This window comes from Choloepus didactylus, chromosome 8 (genome assembly GCF_015220235.1).
Source record: "Choloepus didactylus isolate mChoDid1 chromosome 8, mChoDid1.pri, whole genome shotgun sequence".
Classification (NCBI taxonomy): Eukaryota; Metazoa; Chordata; class Mammalia; order Pilosa; family Megalonychidae; genus Choloepus; species Choloepus didactylus.
In genome coordinates, this window is record NC_051314.1 from 88,433,168 (window position 1) to 88,456,559 (window position 23,392).

A 23,392-nucleotide genomic window follows, 5' to 3' on the forward strand; every position below is an offset into this window, starting at 1 on the left:
GTGGAAGTATATGATAGTGAGAACAATTATCCCAAAATATTTACAATAAGTCAGTATACAACATCATATATTTCACAGTTACATGAAGCTAAGCATTTCAGGAGTAGGAAGAAGAGATGCAGTGGACTGAGGGAGTAAAAGTATTACTGAGGCTTTTGAGTTACACAGAATTCTAGTGACAGATAATTCCTTACTAGCAGGATTTAATATAAACGAAAAATTGGAGGATCAGGAGAAAGGAGGGCATTCCAGATTAGTAGAATAAAAGTGTGATTCCTGAAAGGTGGAGGAAAGGGATAAAGGGGGAGAAACTATGTTCACCATCCCATCTCCAGCACGTTTACAGTGCCTGGTAGAGAGTGGTTGTTCAGCCAATATTTACTGCTGTGTTGAACATAGTATGATGATGTAAACAAATGTTGAATAAGAGGGACAAGAAGTAGTAATTTAGTCAGCAGAAACCCTAAAAATAAAATTAATTCAAATAAAATTGGGATACCAGTGGGCACAGGGACCCTTATCTAACAAGTCATCTAAAAATGAATAGGGGGGTAACATCAACATGGTGACATAAACAGCTACTGAAAACTTCTCTCCAGAGATTCAATGAAAAAAAGGGACAATTCTGAATTGTTTGAATCTCGGGAGGAGGATATCAACTGGAGAAGGACACTGCAAATGCCAAATTGAAGAAAGACAAGAAATATCAGGTAGAAATCTTCCGTTCCAGACCAGCCAGTCCTCTCTCCTCCCCCCTCACTCAGTCTCTGTGTGAGAAAGGCACAGAATCATCAGACAGGACCCCTCCCACCAGGGACACAGATTTTAACATCTCTCACAGCAGAGAAAAATGTGCTCACTGTTTGAAGACCCAGTGAACAGAAGAGGACATTTCAAGGCCCAATGAGGGAGGGACAAAGAGACTGAGAAAATGCAGACAGAGATGCATTTCTAGTCCTGGGTCTGAAAGCCCTTCTCACACCCTTGAGGAAGCAGCAGCCAGTGGCCATTTCCTTGCCTTGGAGACAGGTGGAGTTCTGGGTCACTGAGGGAGTACTTTGCCACAGGTGGAGCCCCACATCAAGAAGGATTTTGGCTGGTCAAGTGAGGGCATAGGAATCCCACAGTTTTAGCCCTGCTGGGTCAGACACAGCCTGTGCTCAGAGGCAAAGCAGCCTCTGAGGATGATTAAGTTACCAAACTGTGCCTTCCGTTGGACAGTCCAAAATGTGCAAGGGAAGTAAAATACTTTTTAAAAGATGCTTCAGACCCTTTCTTAGGAACATAGGAGTTAGTCTACATGCCCCATACAGAAACCTGGCCCTGTTTTGGCTAAGAAAACAACTGTTAAAGCAGGGCTCCAAAACAAACCCAGGTCTTGCTAGCCAGTGGAAAACAGAGCACCACTGGAAGCCAGCAGATCTATATTACCACACACAGTGAACTTGCTGGGGTGCCAAGTGCCTACCTCCCATCCTGTGGCAGGCCACAGTTGGTGCCTGATTTGGGGGGAAAGACTGGGTGGCAGAGCCAATCTGACAACTGGCCAGGGATAGAAACAAAGAAAAGACAGAGATCAAAGAACACCAACAAGAAAACCTGAGGCAAAAGAGAGAAAACAGTCTCCAGAATAAACCAGTCAAGAAAATCAGATGCATAGACAACAAAAAACCATGGGCCACATTAGGAAATGGGAAGATATGGCCCAGTCAAAGGAAAAAACTAACACCTCAACTGAGATTCAGGAGTTGAAACAACTAATTATAGATGTTCAAACAAACCCTTTAAATCAAATCAACAAGTTGAGAGTGAATGTGACAAAAGAGATGAAGGATATAAAGAAGACACTGGGTGACCATAAGGAACAATTCATAAGCTTGAAAAAACAAATGGCAGAACTTATGGGAAACAAAGCACAATAGAAGAGATGAAAAACACAATGGAGACATACAACAGCAGACTTGGAGAGGCAGAAGAAAGGATCAGTAAGCTGGAGGACAGGACATCCGAAACCCTGCACACAAAGGAACAGATAGGGACACGAATGGAAAAATATTAGCAGGGTCTCAGAGAACTGAATGACAACATAAAGCACATGAATATGCATGCCACAGGTGTGTCAGAAGAAGAGAATGGAAAAGCAGCAGAAAGAATAATAAAGGAAATAATCAATGAAAATTTCCAACTCTTATTAAAGGCATAAAATTACAGGTCCAAGAAGCACAGCTTACGCCAAACACAATTGATCCAAATACCTCTCCAAGACACTTATGCATCAGATTTTCAAATGTCAAAGACAATGAATTCTGAAAGCAGCAAGAGAAAAGCAATCCATCACATACAAGGGAAGCTCAATAAGACTAAGTGCAGATCTCTCAGAGAAACGGTGGAGGTAAGAAAGCAGTGGTATGATATATTCACGATACTGAAAAAGAAAAACTGCCAACCAAGAATCCTATATCCAGTGTGATGGTTAGGTTCATGTGTCAACTTGGCCATGTGATGGTGCCCAGGTGTCTGGTCAAGTAAGCTGTGGCTTAACTGTTATTGCAAGGACATTTGTGGCTAGTTAATAAACCAGAAGGCTGGTTTATTAAATCATCAGTCAGTTGGCTGCAGCTGTGACTGATTATATCAATGGAGGGCATGTCTTCCACAATGAGAGAATTCAATCAGCTGGATTTAATCCAATCAGTTGAAGACTTTTAAGTGAGACAGACAGAGGACCTTCACTTCTTCGGCTAACCAGCCAAGTGTTTCCTGAGGAGTTCATCGAAGTTCCCAGTTCATTTCCTGAGGAGTTCATTAAAAACATTCATCGAAGTTGCCAGGTCACTGCCTGAGTAGTTCATCAAACATCTTCATTGGAGTTGCCAGTTTGCTGCCTGCCCAATGGAATTTGTACTCGTGCACACCCACATTTGTGTGAGACACTTTTATAAAATCTTATATTTATAGATATCTTTTGTTGATTCTGTTTCCCTAGAGAACCCTAACTAATACATCTGGCAAAACTATCCTTCAAAAATGAGGGAGTCTTTAAAATATTTACAGATAAACAGATGCTGAGGGAGTTTGTGAACAGGTGACCTCCTCTATAAGAAGTACTAAAGGGTGTGCTACAGACAGATAGGAAAAGTCAGGAGAAAGAGGTTTGGAGAAGAGTGTAGAAATGAAGATGTCAGGAGAGAGAAAGAGGGTGGAGATTGGGCATTTGATGTTGAAGGAGTATAGAATGTTCTAGAGGATTGATTGCATGGATCCAGAAAAGGATAGCACAATACTATGCGATGGTAGCACAGTATGATGGTAAGTACACTGAAAAAAGATGACTGTGAATACAGTTGAAAGAGGAAGGTTAGGGGTCTGTATGGCACTAGAAGGAAAGATATAATATAAAGACAGGGACTGTATAACTTAGTGAAACCTAGAGTGGAAAATGAGTGTGATTAAATGTACAAATATAAGAATGTCTTTGCATGAGGGAGTGGCAAAAAGGAATGAAGTTGTGTGATATGCAACTAGGTTAATGTACCATGAGGACAGCAGGTTCAGTGAAACAAGCCAGAAATGAAAATACAGACATTATAATGCCTCACTAATATTGACTAATAATAACGTGCAAACTCTGAGAATTGCATCTGGGAGCATGGGTTATCAGCGGAAGGCTTATGTAAGGTTCCTAGACTGTAAGCTCTTACAACAGTCACATCTGTTCATGAGCTGTTATTTCTAAATTTTGAGATGCTGAGCTGTTTGTGTGTGACGTGGTCAGTCGCTGGAGGGTCAGGTGTCTGTGTAGCACCTGGGACTCAGAGCCAGAGTTCAGCAGCTGTGAGTGTCGGCATTGCCCCATGAATCAACTGTTAAAGAGGCTGAAAAGGAGATCAGACTTTGATTGGCGATAGGAATGAAAGGGACTTGGCTGAGATTGGGGTAGATCAGATTAAAGGGTAGAGAATGATATTAGCTGTGTTTTAAAACTTTGGCTTCTGTGTGGGACTAAAGGAAAAGATGCTTATTTGTTGCAAAATCTATATTTTCTGTTGCACACTATATAATTTAACTTGTATGGTCAGTTTATTCAAGTACCATAATTACATGGAACCTTGACTAAGGAGTGAGATCTTGTTGGTTTCTGCAGGTTAGCATGAACTCTGATACAACCCAGAGTAATTTGGGCAGAGAATAAAAAGTATTTGCAAAGTCCCTTTGAGGAACTGGAGGAAAATGCGGAAATATTAAACTTCTCCAGCTGGGGAATTCATATTTTTGCAGCTTAGTAGGCTAAGACCTCAATTTGGGGGCTTGCCCTCATGAAGCTTGTTAGTGCAAAGGAGAGGCGAAAGCCTACTCATAATTGTGCCTGACTGAACCCTAGAGAATCGATATCATTGCTCAGATGTGGCCTCTCTCTCTACTGCCCTCCCCACTATGTGGGACATGACTCCCAGGGGAATAAATCTCCCTGGCAACATGGGAAGTGACTCCCAAGAATGAGCCTGGACCTGCCTTGTGTGATTGAGAAAGACTTCTGGACCAAAAGGGGGAAGAGAAATGAAACAAAATAAAGTTTCAGTGGCTGAGAGATCTCAAATGGAGTCGAGAGGCCCTTCTGGAGGTAACTCTTATGCATTATATAGATATCTTTTTCAGTTTTCAGTTTATTAGTATACTCAGAAGGAAATATCCGAAACTATTGAACTGCAATCCAGTATCTTTGATTCTTGAAGGTGAACGTATAACTAGATAGCTTATACTGTGTGACCATGTGATTCTGAAAACCTTATGGCTCACACTCCCTTTACCCAACAAATGAGTCAGAAAATGGGAACAAAAAGTAAATGAATAATATGGGGGAGAGGGGTATGTAATGTTTTTGGGTGTTCTTATTACTTTTATTTCTATTTTTTTGGAGTAATGAAAGTATTCAAAAATTGATTGTGGTGAGGAATGTACAACTATATGATGATACTGTGAACAATTGTTTTACACTTTGGATGATTGTATGGTTTGTGAATATATTTCAGTAAAAAAGGAAAAAAAAAGAATAGGACTTTCCTGGGTAAATCTAGGACTAATCCAGACCTTCCATGGCCACTTGCCATGGGCATGGCCTCCCAAAGGAGCTCTGAAATGGACTGGTATGAGACTACCTCCAGGGATCCAGTTAACTGGTCAGCCTTCAGGAGTAGGTTGTTGGCCTGATTGGAGTAGGCTCCCAACAGAACCCACTTAGCACCTCGTGGCTGAGAGAGAGAGAGAGAGAAATGGAGTGTGTATGTGAGTGAATGTGTATATGCAAGTGAGAGGATGGGAAGGAGGGCAGAGGCAGAATGAAACCATACTCCCAGCCCTATAAATGAGCAGCTGGTTTGCGGCTAAACTCAGTGAACGCACACAGTGTCTGTGGATCCCTCCTTCGGATCAGAGGTCAGCAGAGCCAATGCTCTCGCCAGCAAATGCCAAAGCCCTGGGAGAAGGTCAGTGAATGTGCTCTTTTCTCCGACAGTGGAAGCTGACGCTGCCTCTGTTGGCATCCATCAAACATGAAGGCTCCTGACTCCCTCAACAACCACCTGTGTTCGGATCATACCACAGCTCTGAACACAGTGGTCATGGAGGGGATGTCACAGATCTTGACTCTGTTAACCTCTCCCTTACTCCATGTATCAGACTCTCTAGACATCTAGTTGTGTCTCTGCTGTCCCAACTCTCTTCCTTCACCTCCCCCCTTTGTAACTCCCCTCCATGTTTCCGTCAGGCTCTCAGTCTGCCCACCTGCCCTCCTGGCTCTGGCTGAGGTGCAGAGGGCTTGGATGTGACTCAGAGAGCCAGTCTAGTTTGCAGAGCCTCCCTCCAAGATAGGGGAGGGACACACAACCCAGAAAGTCACCCCCTCATTCCTATAATTTGGGGGATCAGTTTCCAAGAGCCTGCACTTTAGGTATGATTCCCCATCACCAGGGAGGCACGCCCAACCTCCCTGGTCAGTCCCTAAGTCTCTTTCATGTTTGGCTTTTCTTGTCCTCATTTTCATTCTGCCTCTAGTTTTAGGGTTCTTGGTATTTGTCTCTTGATGTGCTTCTCTATATAAACATATCATAATCTCATATTCTATTCCTGTTTCCCTCTATTTCAGTCACTCTAATTCTTTGGATTTAACATTTTTCTTTCTTTTTGGGGAGAAGAACTCTCCTTTTTCTTATAATTACTTTCTTTGCTTGCTTTTTGAACCTTCCTGTTTATGTTTCTATAGGTCAGTATTTTCTATTTATCTGGCATTTTTCTTTCTTTTTCCCTGACCAAAGGATGGCTGAAAAGAGACTTGAGGATGGTCTTCTCTTCGAGATTGTAACACTAACATGAGGTCCATAGTTTTTAAATGTTTCTGGAAGCCAAATTAAGAGAACAGGGGACTTAAATATATCTGCCTGTGATGTAAAGAACTTCCTAACAGTGAGAATCAGGGAACATTAGAATTGTTACAAAGAGTGGGTAAGACCCTCCTCTCTTTCCGGGTTTTTGCAAGGGCAATTTGGCTTACAAATGGAAAGCTAGCCAAGATCTTACAATATTCCTTCCATATGTGAGGTTCAAATACAGGGAAACAAATATATAAGAAACAAAAGACTAGTCTAATGCCTATAACTGAGGGTTTAATATGTCCATCTGCTAATCATATATTATTTCAGTTAATCCTCATTTATTAGGGGCAAAAACGGAGAGTCAACTGGCTAACTTCACTTTCTAGTAAGTGGTATTGCTAAGGTTCAATTCAGATGAGCCTGACTCCAAAATCCCTATGCTTCACCCAGTGTATCACTTGCTTCCTTAGAAAGTGAGATTAGGTCACAGGTGTGGTTTTTAAATTTCATAAATGTGTAACTGTTCACTTCTTAAAAACACTTATATCTTAGTACAGGACTCTCTGTGTTTCAGATTTTTTCTATTCTCTCGTTTCCTTCAAACTCCTTTTCTCTCTCTCCCTCTCTCTTATTATCTTGACCTTTTCTCTCTTTTTCCTTTTTCTCTAAGCTATTTACAATCAGTCAGAATTGTCAGGCATTTCAAAGGCCTGAAACAACAAAATATCACAGATTAACCAGTGTCACAGAGCACCTGAAGTTTCATCCAGTTCACTGATGTCCAAGCAGCTTTCCTTGATTACTATTATTCTCCCCAATTCCTTATTCTGCCATTTCTGAACATACATTGAGGCCCTGAATATCCAGAGGCAGACCATTATGGATCCCTTTGCATTTCATCTTCTCTCTCTTTCCATTAGCTTTCTGGCTATTTTTCTCTCTGTTTAAATCCCCATATTGAAGGTGACTAAGATAAGGGAAAGAAGCATCAACTCTAGTTTGGTTTCCTCAAAGTTTCTCTTATGGAATAGTAAATTCACTTTAGGGCTCAGGTGGAGAAAAGAAAAGGACAAGGAAAGGAAATTAAATCCTATGAGATACAGAGAAGCACAATATGGAGTTAGAACCTCAATAATAGAATAAGATTGATTTTTTAGCATTTCCACTAATTATTCTCATTAATGAAGAGCTGGAGAAAGGTCTTCCAGGAGAATATGTGACCTACATTTATCATTTGCACACCACAGGGATCTGGCATGCTGAGCCATGGCACATTTATAACACCTGGCCCTGGCCAGGCCATCATCAGGGGCTACAGGTAGATCAGGCATCCTCACTTTTGGGAATCTGGAGAAATTGAAGTGGATCCAGTAGCAAAGAAGTGGATGAAATAAAGTGAAGGCAGAAAAGACTGAGAGGGAATTGATGAGAGAACTTAGACTACTTCTCCAATTTATCTCAGTTTGATAAATCACTGTTGGAAGACAATTATTATTGACAATGAACTGTGAGTGGCAATGAGTCTACCAAGTGTTGAGCTTGTGAAAGGAAAGGAAAATGGGAAAGAACTAAAAACAGAAAAGAAGGAGAATGAGTAGGCCTAAAGAACCACTTTTGAATTGTAGGGTGTGTAAGACATTGGAATGGGTTGTTATGTTGTAACAGAGTGGTCAACAGAGGTCCATGGGCACACACACTAAGGATTAATTATCCTCCCTTAATAGTATTTTATATCTATCCTCAGCATGTCTGACCAAGCATGGGACAACATGCTTTTGTCTCTACAACCTCATTAGGTAATACCTGGCAAAAGTTTTTTAACTGTTGCTTCCAATGTTATTCCTAAATTCCTTCTAAGTTCATGTAGATGTGTTAGTGGAAACTGGGGATTTCCAAACTTAATTCTCAAATGTTTTAATTTCCTTCTGAGTAATATGTAAACCAGAAGAGACAACCATTCCTAATTAACTGCAATGAATTTATATCATTTATTTTGTACATTTGATTTCAGAATTCTTGAGTATTGACAATTATGGAATTGGTGCCTCCCATCTGTCCTTTTGTAGCCAAATTTGGTAATAGGAATGCTTATTTATGTTTCTTCATGAAGACTGAAGGGAAAAAAATCATTCTTTTTATCAAAAACTGTTTTTCATCCTTGAGTCTGCCCTTTATGCCACAATAATGATATATCCACTGATAATTCATTGCTAAAAGAAAATCTACTTCGTCCCTCTTAAAATTTCCCCCAAAGTTAAGGTATAATTTCAACCTTACACCTAAATTGAAAGACTTTCTGATCTAAGCTCTTTTCCCTGGGAGTGACCTGTATTTTTTGTTTGTTTGCTTGTTTTTCTTTTAAGAAGATGTCTTATTCTAAAAACAATACCTGAATCTGTCTGTCATCAACAGATTTTTTTTACTCCACCTGACTTTTTTACTTTTTGTGCAGTTTTTTCCTATTTTATTTTATTACTCAGTAATTCCTGAGATCACCCTGCATTTAAGTGAAACCCTATCAGAGTGCTTAACCATGTTATATTATATGTTATTTGGTCAACATCACTGCCCTTAACTGTACCGTGCATCCTCTAGGACACAGAATCTATAGCACTTAATAAAGCTTAGGAAATGCATTTCTGATAATGAATTAAGTTTCTAAAAGAATTCAGGCATTCTGAGGATTAAGAAACATTTAAAAATGCAAATAACCTAATTAATGTTTTTCATTACTCCAGTGACCTAAAAAGGGAAGAGTAAATTAAAATGTATTGTGCACCTTCTCTATTGAAGATACTCTTCCATATGATTTACATGCATGGGCATATTTTTGGTTGATGAATAAATTTCATCTTAAACTTTACAACAACCTGATAGGGCAAATATGTATTTCTTCATTTTACAATGGAGAAACAGGATTATACAGGTTGACTTCTAAACTTTATAAAACTGGAAACAATAAATAATATAGAAAATTGAGATTCAGATGGTCATTTATTCCACTCTTCTTTCAACAAATATATCTTGAACAACTGCTTCATGCTAGACAGTGTGCCAGAAAACAGTGAGGTAAAATTACTATATGTAAGGAGCTCACAATCTTGTGGGAATGACATTATAGCACATAATAAGTGTTTTCTCTACTAAAGGCAGGAACAAATGTAACCTTCAGCTGGGGTGAAGTGGGCAGGAGTTACTGAAGGCTTCACTATGGATATGAGAGTTGAGGTTGATCTTGCAGAAGCTGGAATTTGTCAAATGGAGAACTCATGTGGGGGGTGAATTCTGGAAAAAGGAAATAGCATATGCAAAGACTGGAAGGCCTAGAAGACTATTGAGATATTCCAAAAAGGTAATTAGTAACTGGGGTATAGAGTGGCTGTGGAAAAGTAGGGGAAGATAAAGCATACTTACTAGCATTTAATGGCCATTTAATAAGAAAGTTAGAGAGGGGTAAGTGAAAGATGTCTTCCAGTTTTCTGACTTGGGGGAGAAAGAACCATGAGTCCTCCTAGAAATTCTAAACCAGATCTCACATACTGAAACTTTCATGGAAAATTCTCAAAAACCTACAGAGCAGGAAATTAAACAGCATGGTCTCTTATTTGATGTTTATAGGCCCTTGTGGGCAGGAAGTTGCTCCAGTTATCATTTCTTCTTGTCATGACCTTGGGAAATGGAAAATAGCTGGTGACCATGGAAGTTCTTCACAGGATGTACTTTTTTAAGTGCCCTGAGCTCCATTTTTAGTGCTCTTTTCTTCTGCCAACTCCACTCCCTTCTAAACACCAATAAAAAATATCATTATTCTCTCTAGGTAATATCTGGTTACTCTTACAGCCATAAGCACTGCCTCCAGGGTAAATCAGAACCTGTGCCATTTACTGAATTTAAAACCATACCTATGCTATTTAATTACTCTTACTATTGTACCTTTCTCCCCACCTCCACTCAGTTCTCTATGTTCTTAGGTCAATTGATTCTTTTAATTGTGGTGGCAAGAATGGAGTATAGGTCTGGGAGAAAAACAAAACATTGTAGCTCTTAGGCCACTAAATGGCCCAAGAAAAAGAGCCATCCATGTGGTCCACTCCACCCATGAGAGCCAAGGACCCTCCTACAGAACAGTTAGGAACCAAAGCCCCAGCTACTGATAAATACCCAGGACTTCATCTTTTAGTCCTCTGGGGGAAAGCTGTGGTCTCAAGAGCCATTGGCAGCTGAACTGGGTAACTATCCATAAGAGACACTTTTAGGAAATTTTAAGGAATAATGGTAAAACAATCAATTCAGTAAGATAAAAGGGAGCTTTGATTTTAGTATAAAGAAGAGCTGTCTAAAGAACCTTAGTGCTCAAATCTCTAAAACAGGTTTGAACCCTTAGTGGATTCCAGCTGCCTTTGAAATATGATTAAATTGTGGACTCACCAAGAAAAATGCTCTCACCAACGCAACATTGACTAAAACATTTCAGACATCCATGGATACCCTGAAAAATATCAGATCTCTGAGGTCCATGAACCCCAAGTTAAGCATTCCTACCCCCTAAAGTTTTTCCACCCAGAAAATGATGCTTTTCTGCTTTAAGGTCATGAAACAATGTATCAAATCTAAAAAAGTAAAGAATTGAAGTATACAGAAGAGAAACCAGGTTTTAAGTTGTGTAGGATTTGAAATCACTAGGGGCACTTTTTATTTAAAGCAGATCTGCAAGATGAAAGCCAAGCCTCAGAGTTTGAAACTTTTACAAGAAAAATCTACATGATATACACAAGCCTGGCAACTTCCTTTACAATGTAGGTGAACTAATTCCATTCCTTTAACAAACACTTTCTATAGATAAAATGAACAATATAGGGTTTTATAGCTAGAAGAGCAAGGGAAACACTGTGGCTACCTGTGGAATAAATCCAGTGGTATCTTGTTGCTCTTCCGTAAACATGACAACAAGCAGAGTCCTATATTTTCATGAGACATTTTCCCAGCACTCTAGCTTACGCTAGCACACTTTGTTTGCTGTGCTCCTGTGCTCATGGAACATAGACATCTCTACCTTAACTGACAAGCATGGTAATTGGAGTATTCAAAATATGTGTATTAGCAGGAGATTGTCCTCCCAGCATGTGCCAGATATTATTGAGACTCATAGATGCTTTTAAATATAACCAAAACTCTCTCATATTTCTTTTTTTTAATTTTATTTCCATATGGTATATGTAATAATATTCCTAGTAAGAAGTGGTTGGGGTCTTTGAGGAGTTCCACTAAATAACAACCACTCTTCCCAACTGGTTCTCAGCCAACTGAGAAAGAAGACAAGCATCTGCAGGTGCAGGGCAAAATATCAATTTTATCGCTAAGCAAGCAAACATTCAAGCAACTGAAAGTCCTAACATGAAGCACAGAGTTGGACAGACTTACTCCCCAGTCACTGGCAGCAAGGAACAACCAGAGTCTCTGCAAAGAAGGGCAGGGCCTTCCACTGAAGAAAGCCACTCACTCCCAAGAAGAAGGAGACAGGAAAGGGATAGACCTTCCACGTTCAATGTCTCCTTCTAAAATCACCAGTCAGGTAGGACACTCCCCTCCCCTGAGGTGAAGTGAATGAAGGAGAGAAGAGAGATCAGGAGCTCTACAATATTAGAATTTTAGAATTTTCTTCCCATGGAAGGAAACATCAGGAATAGAGAAGCATTCCCTACCCTACCCTATCCCAACAGCATCCAGCATTTTAAATATGCTTGTCCCTTCAGGGTTAAATATTAGCAGCAAATGAAGACAGTCCTGCTTCGCCTTAACGTGGCTGCACCTCAAACACAAATCACTGCTTTTTTGAGAGGTGCTTTCTCCTGCTGTTGGACAGTTTTGATTTTGCTTACAGATGGCTCTGAAATGGGCCAGAACAGTAGGCTAATTCAATCAATTCCGAGGCCACTTTGGCCCCAAGGGTGAAACCACATTCTTATTATTTTCAATTTGCCAAAATGTGTTCAGCCACATTGTCCAACAAAATTTACCTGAAGATGTCCAGTGAGATTAAATGACATCGTTAAGATACTTGAAGAATAAAATGCTTAAAGATATCATAATAAAAATAAAATGATCAAAATAATAAAATTGACAGTATCGTAGAGGTTCCCCAAGTCAAACAGAAATGCACTTCCCATTACCCAACTCCCAAGGTAAAATTCAACTCTAAGATTAAGTCCCCTTGCAAGTTAAAGGTCAAAGACATTAAGGCATTTACTCTCTTTACATAAGATAGTAAAGCCTAAAATGATTTCTTTGGTATTTCTCAATTTCTTTACTGCCCAGTATCTGACAGAGGGGTTCTCAGTGCCCAGGTTGGGTTGCAGTTCCTTCCATAGCTGCAGTCTCTCACTGGAATGGGAATAGTTTCTTCAGGGTCTCAGAATACACTTCAAAGCTCCAACTCTCACCAGCTTCACAATAAGGGCCCAAGGACACCCAAGATTACCACAGCCTTGGATCTACACCCACTGAAACCAGAAAAAAAAGACAATCCTAAAGGGGACAAAGGTTTCCTGGTTTTAGCCTCCCAGGAATGACATTTCAGTCTAGGCCAGTTGACTGGAATCACTGATCTGCAAGCTTAAAACTTAAGTAGGAGAAATATTCTAGCAAATCCTCTTAATTACCATTTTCCCCTTTGAGCTCCTTGTGTCTGCCATTGTATTGCCGAATTGAGTACTGGCTGCACACTCTCTTCTGGGTAGGCGAGTTCAGCTCTGTGTTATGGCAGCTGTTTCTATTGTTTCTTATTATATATTGTTTGAATCTAAGAAACAGGCCTCCTAAGGAAATTTTTCCTCTCATATGTTATTAGCCAACCCGAGACAACTTAAGACTGAGTGGTGGGTGGTGATTCTCAAACTTGCGGACCAGCAGTTAGAAAGGCTTCTAATTTTCAAGACAAGATGCTAGAGAATTCAATTAATTAGCACTAAGGTATGACACTCCAGAGAGCCTGAGACGCTCTACACATACAAAATGAAAAAAGAGAAGGCAGAATTAAAGATTAACAAATGAAATATGGGGTACATCAGGTTTCACACCTATATTATACCATGAAGTGTGATACACATGTAACTTAATAATATTATCTAAGTAGACAGACATCTGTAATGGTACAGCTTTCAAAGAAGTAATCAACCCAACTTCTCTTCCACAGTGGCCCACTGGGTCAGACCATGCTCCCTGCACCAGCTCATCCCCAAACACCATAGAATCTTCTCCTGGGTTTCCCACAGTGATTCAATGACAAACATCATTCCCATGCACAGCAACAGAATGAGGTAAGATGTGGTTTCCATGAGGTTGTCCCAATTAATTAGACAAATTCTCGACTGATTGACCCCTAATGTTAGCCACCAAGGAACTAGCTGTCAGGTATCACAGAATCTGTGTGACAATGAACAACAAGTAAAGACTCTCCTGTAGGTCCCAGTGTTTGCTTGGGTCAAACTTCAGTTTCTTCTTTGGAACTCCCAGGCTTATCTGTATTCTGGCTCAGTAACTTATTTTATCCAGACTCCGACTTCTATGCCCAGGCTTCCAGATGACCTGTTATATTAAGCTCTGCACTCTGCCCTTCTACGCTTTATCTGGGCCCCAGGAGGAGGAGTCCTATTTATAAATTCTATGGGGAGCATCCCAAAGTGGAGATGATAGGAATAGATGACTGCCTAGATGCTGCCCTGACTTTATCAAGAAACCAAACTGAAGAGAGAGTCCAGAGTTAAACAGGAAGGTCAGTAATAGGGTAAGTATTCCTAAGAGGAAGATGGAGAGTATGGGAGATTGGCAACATGAGGAAGAGAGTGTTCAACCAGAAACAGATTAATGGCAGAAGCCCATAACTAGAGATGAGAGAGGAAGGGGGTGATTAAAGAGTGAGCATCAGAATTAAGTGTAAGAGGAGTAAAAGACCAACAGATGAGATTGAATGAACAGAATGAACAGATGGGAGTGACAGAAGAGAAAATGAAAAGGACCTGGCAGGACCACAAGTTAAGAAGAAATGTACAACCATCTGTACGTCTCTGGAAGTGAGAGGGATCTGATACATTCTACCTTCAAAACAAGGAAAAACAGAAGAGAGATTTAACATGAACACAATGAAGAACTCCCTGAAAGCTAAGATAGCAAGATAAGAGCAGAAGGAAGATTCTGAATGCCTATTGTTGAAGATGGGAAAAGAGCAAGATTTAATCATGGAGGCAAAGAGACAGATTAAAGTTCTCTGAAGGGCCTGTTTTGGTTTGCTAAGGCTGCCAGAATGCAATATACCAGAAACGGGTTGGCTTTTTCAGTGGGCATTTATCAGGTTGCAAATTTCCAGTCCTAATGCCATGAAAATGTCCAAATTAAGGCATCACCTTCTCTGAGGAAAGGCCAATGACACGCAGGGTTCCTCAGTCACATGGGAAGGAACATGGCAAGTCTGCTGGTCTTTCTCATGGGTTCTGCTTTCAAAATGGCTTTCTCCTGGGGTGTTTTCTTTCTTAGCTTCTCTGGGTCCTTGCTTCTTTCTGCAGGGTGCTTCTGTCTAAGCTCTCTGTCTCCATGAGTGCTCCTAAAGGGCTCCAGTATAGGATTAAGACCCACCTTGAATTGGGTGGGTCACATCTCTATGGAAGCAATGTAATCAAAAGTTCCCACCTAAAATAACTCTGCATCCACAAGAATGGACTAAAAGAACATGGTGTTTTCTGGGGTACATAACAGCTACAAACCAGCACAGGTCCATTCCAGAAAGGTTGGCTCAGTGCCCTTTTCTCAGAGGAGTTGTTGGAGCCTTTCCATCCAATGGCACATAGGACTAAATTTCAACCCAAATAGGAAAGCAGACCCCTGTTAGAAAAGCAGGCAAGAGCCTACAGCCAGGCCCACCCCTAGAATGCAAGGGTGATTGATGCAGCTGCAGTCACAGCCAAGAGAGACTGGGAAGAGGTGGATGACAGGCTAGGCATGAGTGTCTCCAGAGATGTGCAAATCATTATCAACTGAGGGACAAACCTGAGAGTTAGAATGTTTTCATTTTTCCCAAAACTTCCACCCAGTCATCATTTTACATTAGGTACACAAAGACTGAGCATTTTTCCTTCTAAAAATTATACCTTCAAATATCTTTGAAGCACTTCCTGAATATGATCATCTATACACTGATAACACTATACCCTCTCCTCAAACTTTCCATTCCTCCATTCCTTAAACCATTCCTTAATTGGCATGGGTACGAGAACCTCAACGAAGTTAGATTTTTCACGTCTGAATGATTCACAGTTAGTACCTAATCCTTCAATATTAAAGGCTTGGGAGAAGAGGCAGTATTCAATTGAGGACTGATCAAATCAAAGGAAAGCAGAACCTTCACTTCCCTCATTTTTTTTTTCATTTTTATTGAGATTGTTCAGATACCATACAATTATCCAAAGATCCAAAGTGTACAATCACTTGCCCCTGGGTACCCTCATACAGCTGTGCATCCATCACACTTAATTTTTGTTCAATTTTTAGAAACTTTTCATTACTCCAGATAAGAAATAAAGTGAAAGATGAAAAAAGAAAAAAAGAAAAGGAAACTCTAAACCTCCCCTATCCCTAACCAACCCCCCTCAATTGTTGACTCCTAGTATTGATATAGTACGTTTGTTACTGTTTATGAAAAAATGTTGGAAAACTACTAACTGTAGTATATAGTTTGTAATAGATATATAGTTCTTCCCTATATGCCCCTCTATTATTAACTTCTAATTGTATTGTCATACATTTGTTCTGGTTCATGAAGTGATTTCTAGTATTTGTACAGTTGATCATGGACATTGCCCACCATAGGATTCAGTTTTATACAGTCCCATCTTTTGACCTCCAACTTTCCTTCTGGTGACATATATGACTCTGAGCTTCCCCTTTCCACCTCATTCACACACCATTCGGCGCTGTTAGTTATTCTCACATCTTGCTACCAACACCCCTGTTCATTTCCAAACATTTAAGTTCATCCTAATTGAACATTCTGCTCATACTAAGCAACAGCATCTACATTTCTTCCACAAGGCAGGAGGGAGAGTCAAAGAAGGTAGAGAGGCAAAAGAAAGAGGAAACAAAAAAAAAGACAGCTAGGAAGCAGCAAAAGGAAAAATAACCTCAAATCAAAGTAGAATAAAGAATCAGACAATACCACCAATGTCAAGTGTCTAACATGCCTCCCCTATACCCCCTCTTATCTACATTCACCTTGGTATATCACCTTTGTTACATTAAAGGAAGCATAATACAATGATTCTATTAGTTACAGTCTCGAGTTTATGCTAATTGCATCCCTCCCCCAATGCCTCCCCATTTTTAACACCTTGCAAGGTTGACATTTGCTTGTTCTCCCTCGTAAAAGAACATATTTGTACATTTTATCACATTTGCTGAATACTCTAGATTTCACCAAGTTACACAGTCCCAGTCTTTATCTTTCCTCCTTTCTTGTGGTGTCTCACATGCTCCCCATCTTTCTCTCTCAACCGTATTCATAGTTACCTTTGTTCAGTGTACTTACATTGTTGTGCTACCATCTCCCAAAACTGTGTTCCAAACCACACACTCCTGTCTTCTATCACCCTGTAGTGCTCCCTTTAGTATTTCCTGTAGGGCAGGTGTCTTGTTCACAAAGTCTCTCATTGTCTGTTTGTCAGAAAATATTTTGAGCTCTCCCTCATATTTGAAGGACAGCTTTGCTGGATATAGGATTCTTGGTTGATGGTTTTTCTCTTTCAGTATCTTAAATATATCACACCACTTCCTTCTTGCCTCCATGGTTTCTGCTGAGAGATCTGCACATAGTCTTATTAAGCTTCCTTTGTATGTAATGGATTGCTTTTCTCTTGCTGCTTTCAGGATTCTCTCTTTGTCTTTGACATTTGATAATCTGATTATTAAGTGTCTTGGCGTAGGCCTATTCATATCTCTTCTGTTTGGAGTACGCTGCACTTCTTGGATCTGTAATTTTATGTCTTTCATAAGAGATGGGAAATTTTCATTAATTATTTCCTCTATTATTGCTTCTGCTCCCTTTCCCTTCTCTTCTCCTTCTGGGACACCAATGATACGTACATTATTGTACTTTGTTTCATCCTTGAGTTCCTGGAGACGTTGCTCATATTTTTTCATTCTTTTCTCCATCTGCTCCTTTGCGTGTAGGCTTTCAGGTGTTTTGTTCTCCAGTTCCTAAGTGTTTTCTTCTGCCTCTTGAGATCTGCTGTTGTATGTTTCCATTGTGTCTTTCATTTCTTGTGTTGTGCCTTTCATTTCCATAGATTCTACTAGTAGGTTTTTTGAACTTTTGATTTCTGCCGTATACATGTCCAGTGCTTCCTTTACAGCCTCTATCTCTTTTGCAATATCTTCTCTAAACTTTTTGAATTGATTTAGCATTAGTTGTTTAAATTCCTGTATCTCAGTTGAAGTGTACGTTTGTTCCTTTGACTGGGCCATAACTTTGTTTTTCTTAGTGTAGGTTGTAATTTTCTGTTGTCTAAGCATGGTTTCCTTGGTTATCCAAATCAGGTTTTCCCAGACCAGAACAGGCTCAGGTCCCAGAGGGAAGAAATATTCAGTATCTGGTTTCCCTGCGGGTGTGTCTTAGAAAATTGCTCCACCCTTTGATGCCTCAGGTCACTGTGCTTTTCTGCCCAGTAGGTGATGCCTGTTAGCCTATAATTCTTGACTGGTGTGAGGAGGTGTGGCCGTGTTCCCCCAGGCTCTGGGGTCTGGTTCTGAATGGAAAGGGCCCCACCCCTTTCCTCCTAGAGAAGACAGACCCCTCAGGTGGAGGTCATTAGCATTTCAATGGTCTCGCTCTCTGCTTGTGCTGTCTCCACCCTTCCCAGAGTCACAGCCCTGGAAACTGAAAACGACTGGGGCTTTCTCCACTGAGCCAAAAAAGAAACAGATAGTCCCCTTCAGACCCAGTCCAAGGCAACCCTCCGGCTCTCCCAGGTCAGTCGTCACCCAAAGCCTCTGTCTGTTTTTTGGGGCTGTGTACCTGTAGTGAGCAGTTCACACTCGCTACTTAAAACCCCAGTTGGAGCTCAGCTGAGCTGTATTCGCTTGCTGGGAGAGAGCTTCTCTGTGGCACCACGAGGCTCCGCAGCTCGGGCTATGGGGGAGGGGGTCTCCCGACCTGGTTCCGCAGGTTTTACTTACAGATTTTATGCTGTGTTCTCAGGCATTCCTCCCAATTCAGGTTGGTGTATGATGAATGGATGGTCTCGTTTGTCCCCTGCAGTTATTCTGGATTATTTACTAGTTGTTTCTGGTTTTTTGTAGTTGTTCCAGGGGGACTACTTAGCTTCCACTCCTCTCTATACCGCCATCTTGCCCGAGTCCTCTCCCTCATTTTTGAAATTTGGAGTCTATATATACCTATGGTCTGTGGTATAAGAACTATTAAAGAAGGTATAAATAAAAGGAATAATATACCATTCTGGTGATTGGAAGACTCAATGTTGTCAACATCTTAATTTTCTTCAATTTGTTCTCTAATTTCAAAGGAATCTCAATAAAAATCCAGAAATTATTTTTAGGGAAGTTGATAAAGTTGATTCTAAAATTCCTACAGAAAAAGCAAACAGACCACCAAAAAAAAAAAAAAAAAAAAAAAAAAAAAAAAAAACCAGGTAGGACTTGTTAACTGAATATTACTTCCAGCCAAAAGCTTGTTTCCAAGATATGTTTCCAAGATGTACTTATTTTATGTTAAGCTTAGATTTATTATAAAGATGAAATATTTAAGACAGGGTGGTATCAGCACAAATACACAAAGGAAGAAAGCAGAGAGTCCAGATACTTACTCACACGTAAATGGACTCTTGATTTATAACTAAGGCAGAATTGTGCCAGTAAGGAAAGGATGACCTTTTCACCAAATGGTGTTGGACCCAGTGACCAGTCATATGGCGTACAGATGAAATTTGACTCCCTCCTGACACAATGAAGAGAAATTATTCCAGGTGTACTCCAATGTGAAAGGCAAAAATAACAAAGTTTTTTATTACTTTAGTGTAGGAAAAGCTTTCCTTAATAAAATAGACAAACACAACCACTAGTTTGGATGAACTGCACCAGATTAAAATTTTAAGCTTCTCTTAATCAAAAGACACCATTACAAGTGAAACCAAGATGGGAGAAGCTTTTTGCAATGTACGTCACCAACAAAGAGTTTATTTCCAAGATAGATTTATACTTATGTTTACATATATTTACACATTATTAAATATTTATAATAGTAAGTTGATAATATATTATAGTATTGTAACATAGCTATTAAGCATTTATATATAATGTATAAACATAATATATGTAAATATATATCAATTTGTACCAGTCGATGCCTTATGATTCTTCTATAGGGGCCTTCCAAATGCTCCAGACAGAATCTCTGTTTGCCACTAATACTTTCAGTACCATTGGATCTGACATATGATATGGCCCAAATGGCAAAGAAGCTTGCACAACAGCCTGGACTTTTTTCAGAGCCTCCTCTTGTTCCAGTGTCTACTCAAAACTAGCAGCTTTTCAGGTCACTTGATAAATTAAATGCACGTTTCTGCATGTGTGTTATTTCTTCTGCATGTGTGCTATTTTTAAATAAGAGAAGTACTGTGGTAGGCAGAATTCTAACATGACACCCCATGATCCCTGCTCCAGCATTTGAGTGCAGGTGAACCTGTGAATATGATGGCATATGGGCTCCCTTGATTAGGTTGCATTATTTGGCCAATGGAGATAGGACAGTCCCCTATATTCATAATTATTTTATGTAAGACTCCACTGCAGCAGACCAGAGAGAGATTGGAACTCAGAGAAAGGCATGCTCCTCCTGGCTTAGAAGAAAGCAAATGTGTGGACTGCCTATGGGGTCTACAGAGCAAGGAACTGCAGGCAGCCTCTAAGAGTTGAGAGCAGTCCCCTGCTGGTCTCTAGCAAGAAGATGGGAACCTCAGTTATACAGCCACAACAAAATGAATTCTGTGAACAAACAGTCTGCCTGGAGAAGGACCCCGAACCTCAGATAAGAATCACAGCTTGGGTAGACAACTTGATTTTAGTCTGGGGAGATCCTGAGCACAGGGCACAGCTAACTTATATCCAGACTCATGAACCACAGAAATTGTGAGATAATAAATTTGTGTTGTTTTCAGTCACTAAATTTGTGGTAATTTGTGATACACCTATAGAAAAATAATACAAGTTTAAAAAAATACTGAGTACTAGGGGAAAATGTATGCCATTGAATTTGATAACTTAAATGAGTGGGAAAAAACTAGAAAAATATAAATTTTCAAAAATTGGCTCAAGAAGAAACAGAAAACATGAACAGACCTATAAACATTATATTAAATCTTTCTATAAAGAAAGAGTCAGACTCATATGATTTTATACACAAATACTACCAAATAAACAAGGGAAAAATCCTAATTTTAGATATACTATAAAAAGAGGGAAACACCCCAACTTTTTTTATGATGATCTAGCATAATTCTGTTACAAAATCTGACAAAGACAAAATAAACCATCTCACTCATGAATATAGTTGCAAAAATCCTAAAGAAAACCCACAATGCCTTTCAAAGATAATACTCTATATCATAACCACATTGCATTTATTCCAGTAATTTAAGGCTGATTTTAGATTAGAAAACGAAACAATATAAATCACTAAATTAACAAACAAATAAGGAAAAATCACACAATCATCTAAGTTATAGGAAAGGCTTCCATTTTACTAAAAATTCACACCTGTTTATTCACACTTGAAAAAAAAAAAAGCCAAACAATTCTCAGTAGACCAGCAATAGAAAGGAACTTCCTCAAACTGTTAAAGTGATTATATACCAAAAACCCATAGCATACATCATCCTTTAGAGTGAAACATTCTAAGCATTATCTTTAAAGTCATAAACAAAGCCTAGGGTAACCATTATCCCTACTTCTATTCAAGAGTGTATTAAAAATCCTGCAGAGTACAATAAAGCAAGGGAAAGAGATAAGAGGTGGAAGAACTGGAAATGAAAGAACAAAACTGTCTTTATTTACAAATAATTATTCTTGCCTTTACAGAAAACTTGAATCACAGATAATTGATTTTAATTAATAAGAGAATTTAAAATCAATATGTAAAAATAAAATTGCATTTCTATCCACCAGAAGATAGATTACAAAATGAAATTGTCACGCAATCATTTTAAATAGTTCCCCAAATATAAACTACATAAGAATAAATCTAATGAAAATGGTCACTTCTTTGTGGAGAAAATTATATAATTTATTGAGTGTCAATAGAGAAAAATCTCAATAAGGGAAAGAAATATACACTCACCTTATATAACAACTGTAAAGTTAATGATTCTTTACCCTAATTGGCTCTTGAAGTTATACTACTTTTGGGGCAACTGTTTGTGTGTAGAATTATTTTTTTCACCCCAAACCACAGCAAATAAATATACTACAAAAAGTGAGTTTTGTCAGTATATATCCGGAAGATATGCAAGCAAGGACGTGAACAGACATTTGTACAATTTTCTTAACATCATTATTCACAATGCCCAAAGTTGGAAACAACCCAAGTGTCCACCAACAGATGAATGGATTAACAAAATGTGGTATATATATATATATATGATGGAATATTATTCAGCAGTGAGAAGGAATGAAGTCTTGAAGCATGCAACAACATAGATAAACCTTCAAATCTTATCTTAAGTGAAATAACTCAGACACAACAGGAAAAATATAGTATCATCTCACTAATATGAACTAATTATAATATATAGATCATAGACATAAAACCTAGAATTCAGGTTACCAGATAGAGAATAAAGCTAGAGAATGAGGAGCTGTTGCTTAATATGTGTAGACATTTTAACTAGGTCAAACTTACAGTTTTGGAAATGGATAGAGGTGATGGTAGCACATTACTCTGACTGTAATTAACAGTGCTGAATTGTGGGTGAATATGGTAGATAGGGGAAGTTTAGAGTCATGTATGTCAGCAGAAGGATAGCTGGAGGTTAAAACAGGAGATTATATAACACATGATTCTTGTGATGGATGATGACTGTGATTACCTGTGCAAACATAGAAAAGTTCTTTCATGAAAGAGAACAAATGTGTGATACTATCACAAGTAGTTAATAATACAGGGGTATATGGGGGAAAATGCACCTATTGCAAATCATGAACTATAGTTACTGTCTTAATATTCTTTCGTCAACAGTAACAAATGTACCACATCAATACTAGGGGTCAATAATGAGCAGGGAGGGATAAGGAGTATGGAATGTTTTGGGTTTTCTTTTTTATTTTTATTTCTTTTTCTGGAATAATGAAAATACTCTAAAATTGATCATTGTGATGAATGCACAACTATGTGATGATACTGTGAGCCACTGATTGGATGGATTCTATGGTGTTTCAGTTTACTAAAGCTGCTGAAATGCAATATACCAGAAATGGATTGGCTTTTAACAATGAGGATTTAATAAGTCACAAGTTACAATTCTAAGGCCATGGAAATGTCCAAATTAAGACATCAAGATGATATCTTCTCTGAAGAAAGGCTGCTGGCATTTGGGGTTCCTGTGTCAGATAGCATGGCACATGGCTGGTGTCTGCTGGTCCTTCATCCCCAGGTTTTGTTGCTTTCAGCTTCTGATTCCAGTGGCTTTCTCTCTAAGCATCTGTGGGTTCCCTCTTAGTATCTTTGGGTATCTGCATTTTATCCTCATAAAGAGCTCCGTAGGATTAAGACATAACTTGAATGGGCTGGGTCACATCTCAATTGAAGCAACCTAACCAAAAGGTCCCACCCATAAAAGTTCTGCACCCACAAGATTGTATTAAAAGAACATGGCCTTTTCTGGAGTACCTAACAGCTCCAAACTACCGCAGATGATGTGTGAATATATCTCAGTAAAATCGTATTCTAAAACGTGTATTTCAACATTACA

General features: G+C 39.2%; 1 pseudogene; it reads left to right on the forward strand.

Moving 5' to 3' along the window:
- Positions 1–5,362: 5,362 nt before the first annotated feature.
- The window catches only part of LOC119542827, a 30,418-nt pseudogene continuing 12,388 nt past the window's right edge, over positions 5,363–23,392 (forward strand).